This window comes from Balaenoptera borealis (assembly GCF_965194805.1).
Source record: "Balaenoptera borealis genome assembly, chromosome: 15".
In the NCBI taxonomy this organism is placed as follows: Eukaryota; Metazoa; Chordata; class Mammalia; order Artiodactyla; family Balaenopteridae; genus Balaenoptera; species Balaenoptera borealis.
In genome coordinates, this window is record NC_138871.1 from 35,317,615 (window position 1) to 35,327,347 (window position 9,733).

A 9,733-nucleotide genomic window follows, 5' to 3' on the forward strand; every position below is an offset into this window, starting at 1 on the left:
ATGAGGGAGAGAGATAAATTCAGGAGCAGAGCTAAATATCACATCCCAGGGGATGGAACCATGTCTGCTGCTGGGAACAGCACAGGACATAAAAGCATCCTCCCAGGGTGGCACAGTTACTCCTGTAATTCATCCTTAACCTCGACCCTAAGATCCCTCAAAAGATACTGAAATGCTGTAGCCAGTCCCCACCCATCCCCTACTGGAAGCTCATTCAGGGCCAGAGGATGGAACCCAAGTGTAGGAGTAGGCAGAACCAGCAACTATGTGGATGCCGTGACTTAAGGTACATCCCCAAACCCATCTACCACCAACTTCTGAAAGAGCTACCTGCCGAATCTTTCCTTGAAGTGCCCCGGTTAAAACGCCTTTCTGCGGGTGGGAACAGACAAGACCTACGTATCTATTTACATTTTGACAGAGATTACCATGTGAGATTAGCCATCTGGCACCCAAAAGAAATCAGTCCTGAGGGAATGTAGTGTAATCACAGTTTGAAAGCATGAGAGGGTTCCCAACCCTCTTCAATAAATAATTACCCATCAGTGGCCACGTGTCATAACTATGCTGGGCACAGGAGAGTTAAAGACGAAGAAGACGTAGTCCCTTCCCAGGGGGCATCCTGGGGAGGCTGAAGCATGAATGGCTCGTTTCAATATATGAGAAATGATAAAACACAGGATACCCTGACAACATAGAAGAGGATCACTTCCTCCAATCTGGGGGCTCACAGAATACTTCCTGCAGATGACACAAATTAGTTTAGAAGTTTTTAACCTGGACTACATAGACCCTCCCCCTACAAGGGGATCTATGGTTAGAATTTATAAGATCCAAGTACTTGGAAGGGAAAAAGAAATTAACCTTTTATTCTCACTAACCTCTAACTGCAATTAGCATTTACTTCAAGTGTGTATCTAGGTAAGTAAGAAACCACAGAACTATTAGTAGGACCTGTGACTTTGTCACCCATGGAAATCATATTCACATACTACAATACAGTTGTTACAAATATCTTAAGACACCATTTACATTCATCACTATTTCAAAAACGTGATAGACAATAGAATTATTGCTAGACCTTGTTATTTAATGCATATTAAAACGAGGCACTTATATCACTATATTACGATTTGTTTTTCAAAATACTTTGTTAGGACGTCCCTGGTGGCGCAGTGGTTAAGAATCCGCCTGCCAATGCAGGGGACACGGGTTTGATCCCTGGTCTGGGAAGATCCCACATGCCACGGTGCAACTAAGCCCGTGAGCCACAACTACTGAGCCTGCGCACCACAACTACTGAAGCCCGCGTGCCTAGAGCCCATGCTCCGCAACAAGAGAAGCCACCGCAATGAGAAGCCCTCGCACCACAACAAAGAGTAGCCCGCACTCACCACAACTAGAGAAAGCCCGCGCACAGCAATGAAGACCCAACGCAGCCATAAATAAATAAATAAATAAATAAATAAATTTATTTATTTATAAAAATAAAATATTTTGATAACTGGATTTCAATATAATTAGTCTCCCTTACAATCTTATGTATTTTATTTTGTGTGTTAATAAAAATATTACTCTGACAAGGTATCCATTGACTTCACCAAATTGCCAAAGGGGTCCCCTCCCCCCAGAAAACGTCAAGGTCCCCTGAAGAAGATCAGTATGAGTCAGCAGCCACGTGACTAAAGGTGGACAAAGCAATGATGACCCCACTAGTTCAAACAGCAAAGGCCCCGGGTGGCCACACGGGAAAACTGAACCAAGTTCCCTACAGTGGCCTCATAGGGCCCAGAGATGCTGAACTTATATGGCAGTCAGAGGACCAAGGTAGAGGTGTCCCTCTGCAAGTTAAGCCAAATCCTACCCGCTCTGTGTTTCAGTCAACAGCCTTGACCACAGAGTTCACTGTGTCTGGGTCATTGGTGTGTTGTGAAATAAACACACTCACAGCTCCCTAAGAATATTCAGCATTTAGCAAATATTTCACTTGCATATGCTTGATGCTCTTGAGAGCACACACGAACTTCCTGAGGGCAAATACTATGACCTACTCATTTTTATAGCCTCACACAGCACACCTTCCACACAGTAAGTGCTTAATCCATTTTTGATGACTTGACTAGAATGCATAAATTTCTATTTCCCTCCTTAAATACAACTTGTGATCATATTTTGGCTCATCTGCAGAAGTGATTATAATTCTAAACTCTTTTTATCTCCTTGGGCTGTATTAAATGGATGCTTCCCTAAAATTAACTTCCTCACTTCTGCCTTGCCAAGAATGACACCCTGTGAAGAATCCACCACTGGGGACAAGGGATTCTCTCCTGGTTTATTTTCCTGGGTAGAAACTGAAACACATGTTTCAGTTGTGCAGTGGCTCTGGGATGCCTAGGAGGATGGACCTGAAAAACAAGTTATTGCTTATAGTTTAAAACCCAATGCAGAATCAAGAGAAGAAGGGACGGTGAGAGAGAATAAGAGAAAAGAAAGGCCTTATTTGGAAACTGAATTAAATCATTACACAGTAGGATCTGGGTTTTTAAAGCTCAGGTCACCATTTTTATTATTTACATAAGGCAGTAAAATGCATGTTATTAATACGAGTGTGGAATATATTCTTCTACACGAGATGTGCTTTTGAAAAATACTTAACGGTTTTGGAAAGAAAGAACTAAGCATTATGAACCATTAACTTCCAGGTCCACTACAGTAGAAAATACATCCCACTCTCGCTGAAAGGCCAATGTTGTTATAGCCAGAAAAGCTTTCTCTAATTTACAGCAGACTGAGTGAAACTGAAAAGAAGATACCTTTCTAAAAAGTTTTCATACCTTCTGGCTGTAGGACTTCCTGATGAATTGACATAACATCATTATTCATAGAATTCTTTACCACTCATTTTTTAAACTATCACAGGATTCTTGAGAGACTGATGTCATTAATTCTAGGAAAGTCAGAGAACTGGGGTATAATTTCAGAAGTCCTACAAGCCACACTGGAGTCGGTATCTCTTAAGAAACAATCACAACAAGAACAAAGTTCCAATCCATCACAGGCAACAAAACCCCAGTATCTGCACAGGTGACAATGGCAAGTGTCGGCAGCAAAGTCTACATCACATACCAAGTCCACCGTAATATTGCAAACCAGAGGGAAAACAGAATTGTGGTTTTAAGGCCATACTTAACAAATATCACACCTCTTAAGTTTCAAAAACTAGAGTATAAAATTTGATAAGCTATCCAGACCTTGAGTTCACACATAAATAAAAATGAGCAATCAACAGAAAATATACGAAATGATCCTGCTGACTAATACCCTGTCTTTTCCAATCGAGGGTCAGACCCATTCAAACCCAGTCACATGAGGATGGACTCTGTAAAGGTCAATCAAAGGCAGGCTGAAACTCCAACTGTCTAGCTGACCTTCAGAGCTTGTGACAAATTGCTATCAGTCAATGTCAACTAACGACAGGAGCTCTTTGGCTAATCAATTGTTCTAAAAATGATCAAGAAAACTACTCACAGGACAGCTCATTTTCACATCAATGCCTGTGAAGTATGAAAAGCTCATTTTTTGAGTTTTTAATAAGCTCATAAGTAAAGCAGTTACTTGGTAACAGAGGTCACCTTACAGAAAAAGATAGAACCTTTGTCTGCCTTTTACATTCTTTTATTACCATATTATAGTAAAAATATGCCATGGATATGCCAGAGGGCTACATAATAAAGTAGGTAACACTTCATCTACTTGAGACAAATACTTCTGCGTTCGAGGGAAATCTATCCGGGAGTAAATAATTTCAAATGAATTTTTCAGTTGTTTAAGATGAAAAGCAATGACCAGGTTTACTAGTGAGGCTGCCTAATAGTGAGAAGACACACTTTCTGTGAAAACACTCATGGCCAAGTTCATGCCCTTAAATAAACAGTTATGACTTTTAGATGATGAAGTTATTTTTCTTTGTTTTAAGACGATCTGCTTTCATGATGCTAGAAGTCAAGCAAATGGAGAACAGAAAACGGTTACTCACATTTGATGAGTCAATAAAAGGTAAGGTGACTGGAGTATGGGGTGTTCTTGGGAAAACAATTCTTTGTCCATACATCTAATTCAACATGTTTGATAAGTTAATAATATGGACCTTTGGATAACATGGATTTGCAGCGTGTAATTACTTCCCCTTTCTTTTTTACACCTGACTTTTCCCATCAGGAGATCATTTTCCTATTCTGCCTGCCACTGCAAGCAAAGACCACACTTTAATCTGAATACAACATTAAATGTAACTCAAGTACCACACAGGGCTGCAGTGGCCCAAGGGCTAAGGCCTGTGGTCACAATTATATTTTACTTTTCTCTTCTCACCAAAGCATATTTTTCAATATGCATTCTAGTGCCATTGAAATAAAAGAAGTTCCCAGAGAAGAACAAGGCTTAAGAGGTAAGTGTGAACAAATATAAAATCATTCAAGTCACTCTGACCAACAGACAAATGAAATGAAAAAAAACCCTAGTTTTTAAACATTTTTCTTCATTTTCAGGGTTCTTAGGTTATTATGAACATTTTGTTTTTAAAATAAGTTGAGATTTTAAAATAAAAAGACAGAGAACTGTTTCAAAACAAGCAGTATTCACTTTGTGTCTTCATCTGAAAAACTGCAGATTACAGATTGTATCCTAAACCTGAGTTGTTACGGTAGTTTTTCAAATTAAAATATCTTCTGTGGCCTCAACTACCCTCAAGTTGTCCATAGGAAAGAAATAAAGGAGGGAGGGCAACACTTAAGCCGAGACATAATTGGAAGTATGTGAAAAATGAAGTGTCAGTTTGGTCAATAAAGGGCAAAGGTCAAGGGGAACAGCAGCCCAAACTCTGTGCGAAATTGCTCATTAAGACATCCAATCAGAGAGCTCCTTCCCACCTATCCCATTATTCATCAGACAGCTGACTGTTTCAAATGCCTGGGTTTGGGCTGTTATTACTTTTCTTCTTCATGTAAAAAAACGGAGCGGGTATATAAATCGTTGCTTAGTCATCTGGAACAAAATGTGGCCCTTCCCTACCTCCCTCTCACCCAGCTCTGCCTGCTGGCTTCACAGGTCTGAAACGACTGCCTCGAGATTCCCTTCAATAATAAATGGAGTTGTCTTCTGCCTATAGGTTGCCTGAACTCCTACAAAAGCTGGCATGGAGGGGACGGGACAGTGGGAGGTACTGGCAACTACTGATACATTTTATTATAAAGAAATAGCAAATGCTTTGCAATTGTTCCTCTTTACAGAAACATGCTGGTTTTGCTTTTTTTTTTTTTTTTTTTAGTGGGAGCAAAGATACTATTGTTGATCTGAGTCCTGGCCCCGAAAGAAGTTCATAAGTGCGTTTTAGAAGTTCTAGAGACCAGTGAAGTCCTTTAGGGCTGAAATGTTTCACATCAATTTTCTATGTAGAAATAAGACTTTTTCTTTATCGTCACAAAAGAGGAAAACGAGATGAGCTTGAAGTGGGAATCGTTCTGCAAGAGAAATGTCTTTACTTGTTTTCTAGGCTCCTCTTCTCAATTCAATAAATTTTAGAATGAGTGAAATGGTAGAGGCTCTTAATACATAATACAGATTAATCATATCAATCATCCTGCTCCTCTGTAAAGAGCTCGATCATCATTCTACTTAGCACACAAAGCTGGATTCTCAGTCCCCGGCAGAGTAGAACCCCCTTGAGGCTAATGCTGATTCTGTTTTATTCACAGCTCTGTCACTGTTACAGAGCGGAGTGCCAGGCCCAGTGCAGACACCGGGGGAAGAGTCCCTGAATTGATAACAGAAAGAATGGCCCTCGAATGATCTGTTTCCCATTCTTAGTCACACTTCAGTATCACATCAAATAGGAGCTTGGGCTCTGGAGTCAGACGGTATGGGTTCAAGTCCCTACTGTACCACCAACCAGTATGTGACTTTGGGTAAGTCTCTCAGCCTCTCTGAATCTCTGTGACCTCCTCTACAAAGTGAGGGATGAAATACCTACACTGACTGACAGCCCGTAATGTGCTATTTTATTATTTTATTACTATCATGTATTCGTCTCTCTTGACTTTCAACCCAAAACGGAGACGTGCCCAAACTCAAAATGTGGTCAAGCACAGCTAAGGCTGCTTATGGGTTATACAGTGTCTGCGGCAGCCCTCCTGGGGGGGAGTACAAATCCGGTGAGGAAAGGCACCAGATTTGCTTGGTGTTCTGTCTGTCCAGACCACACGCTTCCTAGAATAGACCCTGATTCTGGTCAGTAGGGCAACCACACACAGTAGGATAAACGGGACACATGAAAGAGCCCAGTATCTGCCAATGTGCACCTCATCTTATGAGACTCTGCTTGGGGGTCCTGAAAACACCCCATCCTAAAGTAGTTACAAAGGCAAGAGACCAAGATCCGGAGGTGACTCTCACGGTGACTCACTTCAATATTTCCGAGCTTTACTTTTCTCTCTTCTGAAATGGGAAGATAGCAAATCATTGACAGTGAGAAAATAAGAATCCAATCTCATATCTTTGGAAGTGCTTTGAGGAAGTTAAAGAGTAGACAAAATCAATGTCCCAGCCGCAGCAGCAGAATCCCCAACCAAACACAGATGTTAGGCCTTCCTTTTAAATGCCCATTTAAAGGCGCTTTGCTATTAAAGAATCGATTTCCTGCAGGGGGCCACAAGTGTTACTATGAAATGAATGTAGATGCCATAAGAAGAGTTGCCGTGATAAATAATTTGAGTTGGGGGAGAGATACATTATGTAAATCATGAATAAACATCAAATCCCTGAATAATAATAATATCTTTCGCATTTTCTTGATTACATACTTCATGTATATTCTCTTCAGAATGCCCAGGGTTGGATTTTGTACTTTATTTTTTTATGCTTAGGTAAAAATGTGGACTAAACCACTCTATCAACCACAAAAGCCACTCATTTGGCAAATCATCAGGCGCTCAAAAATCCCCCAAATTGCTGGAACCCTAACTAGGAACTGTTACCGTATTTTGAAATCTGTCAGAACATTACAAATTTCCTGGATGACCGATTTTCTTTGCTTTACTTTGAAAGTCCAAAAGAACAGGACAGAGCCTGTTACATGCCTACCTTGTACCACAGACAAGGTTATTTGACAGACGACCAAAAGCCTAGGGGATTTCTTTTTTTTTGTACCCGGGGTGCCATAATGAAGTGGCAAACATTGAAAAGGAATGAGGAAAAAAGAAATGCAGTACAAATAATACAGTAGAGGAAGTTTTAAAATATGTATTACTCCCATCTGTGAGGGAAACACCTCTTTGGATATGTTCTTGACAGATTGAGTTATTTCTGTCTATGGGGTATGTATAAAGACATATTTATGGATTTATAAATCTTTTGAAGAGGGCTGTTATTTACCCAGTTGACTAAAATGGACTCAAACTGTGTAAATAACTATTTAGGACATGCACTACAGGCCAAATGCTGGCACGGCTTACACATCCATGCCTGCCAGAAAAGGCAGACAGGAGAACACGGAAAAGCCACTGCGCACAGCTAATCCGAAGGCTACACAAAGACCCAGCTCCACAGGTCCCAGGGATGAAAAAAAAAGAGTTGAGAAGCATTGTGGTTGGCATGGAAATGCACCGAAGTTGTTACAGCAACACTTGCAGGCATCATTCTGCATTTAGCAGGGAATAAATCGCACTGCCCAGGAGAGGGCAGTGCGGGGAGGGGCAGGGGGGACGGAAGGTGTGACTCCTACTACCTCTGTGGTCCAGCTGGTGGGGAGCCGTTGGGGGGGAATCAGCACCGAAATCTTCCCCATGATCACCATGGAAGTAAGTGACTTTCCTTCTTCGACGGAAAGAGGGCATGACGAGAAGAATCTTATATAAATAATCAGGAAACTGAAATTTTAGGCCTGATGCTGCACCAGGGCTTCAACAAATCGCTCAGCTTATCCACAGCTTCTGTCCCTCCTCTGTCAAATGGGGCTAGACGTGTTTTATCTGCCACCAGAGTTGTTTTAGGCAGGTTCAATTGAGGTCATTCCAATGAGACTATTTATATGAAAATGCTTTAAAAAGAAAAACGAGGTGGTGGTCTTATATGAAAAACAGAAAGAGGAACGATGTAAGTGGAAAACCCTAGTAATGTGAAGGGTACACGGCTTACAGTCACATTCACTATTAAACTGGCCTTTAGAGAACACGTGTTGAAGGAGAAAGGAAACTGAGAAATTCCTGATTCCTTGTTCCGACAGGTCAGAGGGGAAGAACTGGGGTGGGGCATTTGCCCTCTGAAAGCCCTTTTATCAGATGATGTTTAAGAAAACTCATGTTTCCATTTTAAACAAATGCATTTCAGCAGTTTACAAGCCTTCAAAGTAGCAGCCAAACTACCCTCCTGATGGTAGTCTTAAAAAGCAAGACATGAAAAAGAAAAACAAACAGACAAACAAAACACTAGGCTATGACCCCATGTAGCAACTCTGGAGTACAGGAAAAAGAATTGAGAGTCCATTTACACCTTTCTGAAAACTCTTGGTGCAAGCTGAATTCTAAAAGTAGGGCTTTATATGGAAATGCTGACCTCATCTTAACTATAGTGCTGTGAACAGCAACACCATAACATATACATACACACACTTGAAAGGAAATAGGCCCCGTGGATTTATGCTGCATATCGTTTTCCAGTAAAAGGCAGAGGTCAGAGGTTACCAGTTTCTGCCTCAGCTCTGAACCAGTTTACTCTTCCAGGCTCCATTTTTGCTAGACTTACAGTTGTGATGAAATCAGCAACTTTTCTCTGAACAATAAAATATCTCAAATGCTTAAAATTCTATGCGTAGAAGTTATTCCCAGTCCAAATAGCATACATCTGCCACCCCTCCCCCCAAAAAAGAACTTTTCTGTTTCTGTTGTCAAATTAATCGTGTTCAATTCATTGTAGACTTTGCAATTTTAATTGGTATAGCCCAGTTCGGTTAGAAAACAAAATTCTTTTGTTGGGTAACAGCACTCCAGTGAAACATGATCATAAAACCGGATTTTAAAGTATGTACCTACTGTGGGCTCAGTCAACTTCAATAAAGCCATCTTTTTATACTCAGAGAGAGAATACTCTCTTTGGTTGCATGAATTGAACACAAAAATCCCCTGCAGTAGCTCCCATCAAAAGCAGTACAAGACATCTAAATCCTCATTCACCTTATTGCTGAAGCTTAACTTTATGTTTAAACTTTATCTCCTACCTGTTATAGGCAGACGTGCACATCCATGGACACCCAAATACACATACAGGTATGTGCATTCCAAGAACCACACAGAAGAAATTGATCTGGATTCTTCCCATTTCATCCTAATTCCCTTTAGTCTGACTTTGCCACGAAGCCAAGCACTTAAGAGATTCAAATAAGTAAATCCAGAAAAATGGCTTCAACCCAGTGAAGAGGGAAGCCCGGCATGGGTTTCTAAAAGGCCCACTGCCTTCTAGGTATCTTAAGACATTGTTCAGTTGGAATCCTAGTGGGTGTTTCTTCATCATCTCTTGAAAAGCCTCTAAAGGTAAGTAATAATAACACTTTTTTATTTGCAGAGCAGGGTATTAGTGGCATGCTATTTCCACACATTCGAATGTCTAATCTACTTCTCTAATCTCAGTCCATTCACTGACCCTGTTTTATGGAGGTGGCCAGGTGACAGGCAGCTAGGCAGCT

General features: G+C 40.8%; 1 protein-coding gene across 7 annotated transcripts in view; it reads right to left on the bottom strand.

Annotated features, from left to right (window-relative positions):
* Window positions 1–9,733, bottom strand: part of MEIS1 (Meis homeobox 1) — a 138,792-nt gene that overhangs the window by 99,517 nt on the left and 29,542 nt on the right. The gene's annotated exons all lie outside the window — the stretch shown is intronic.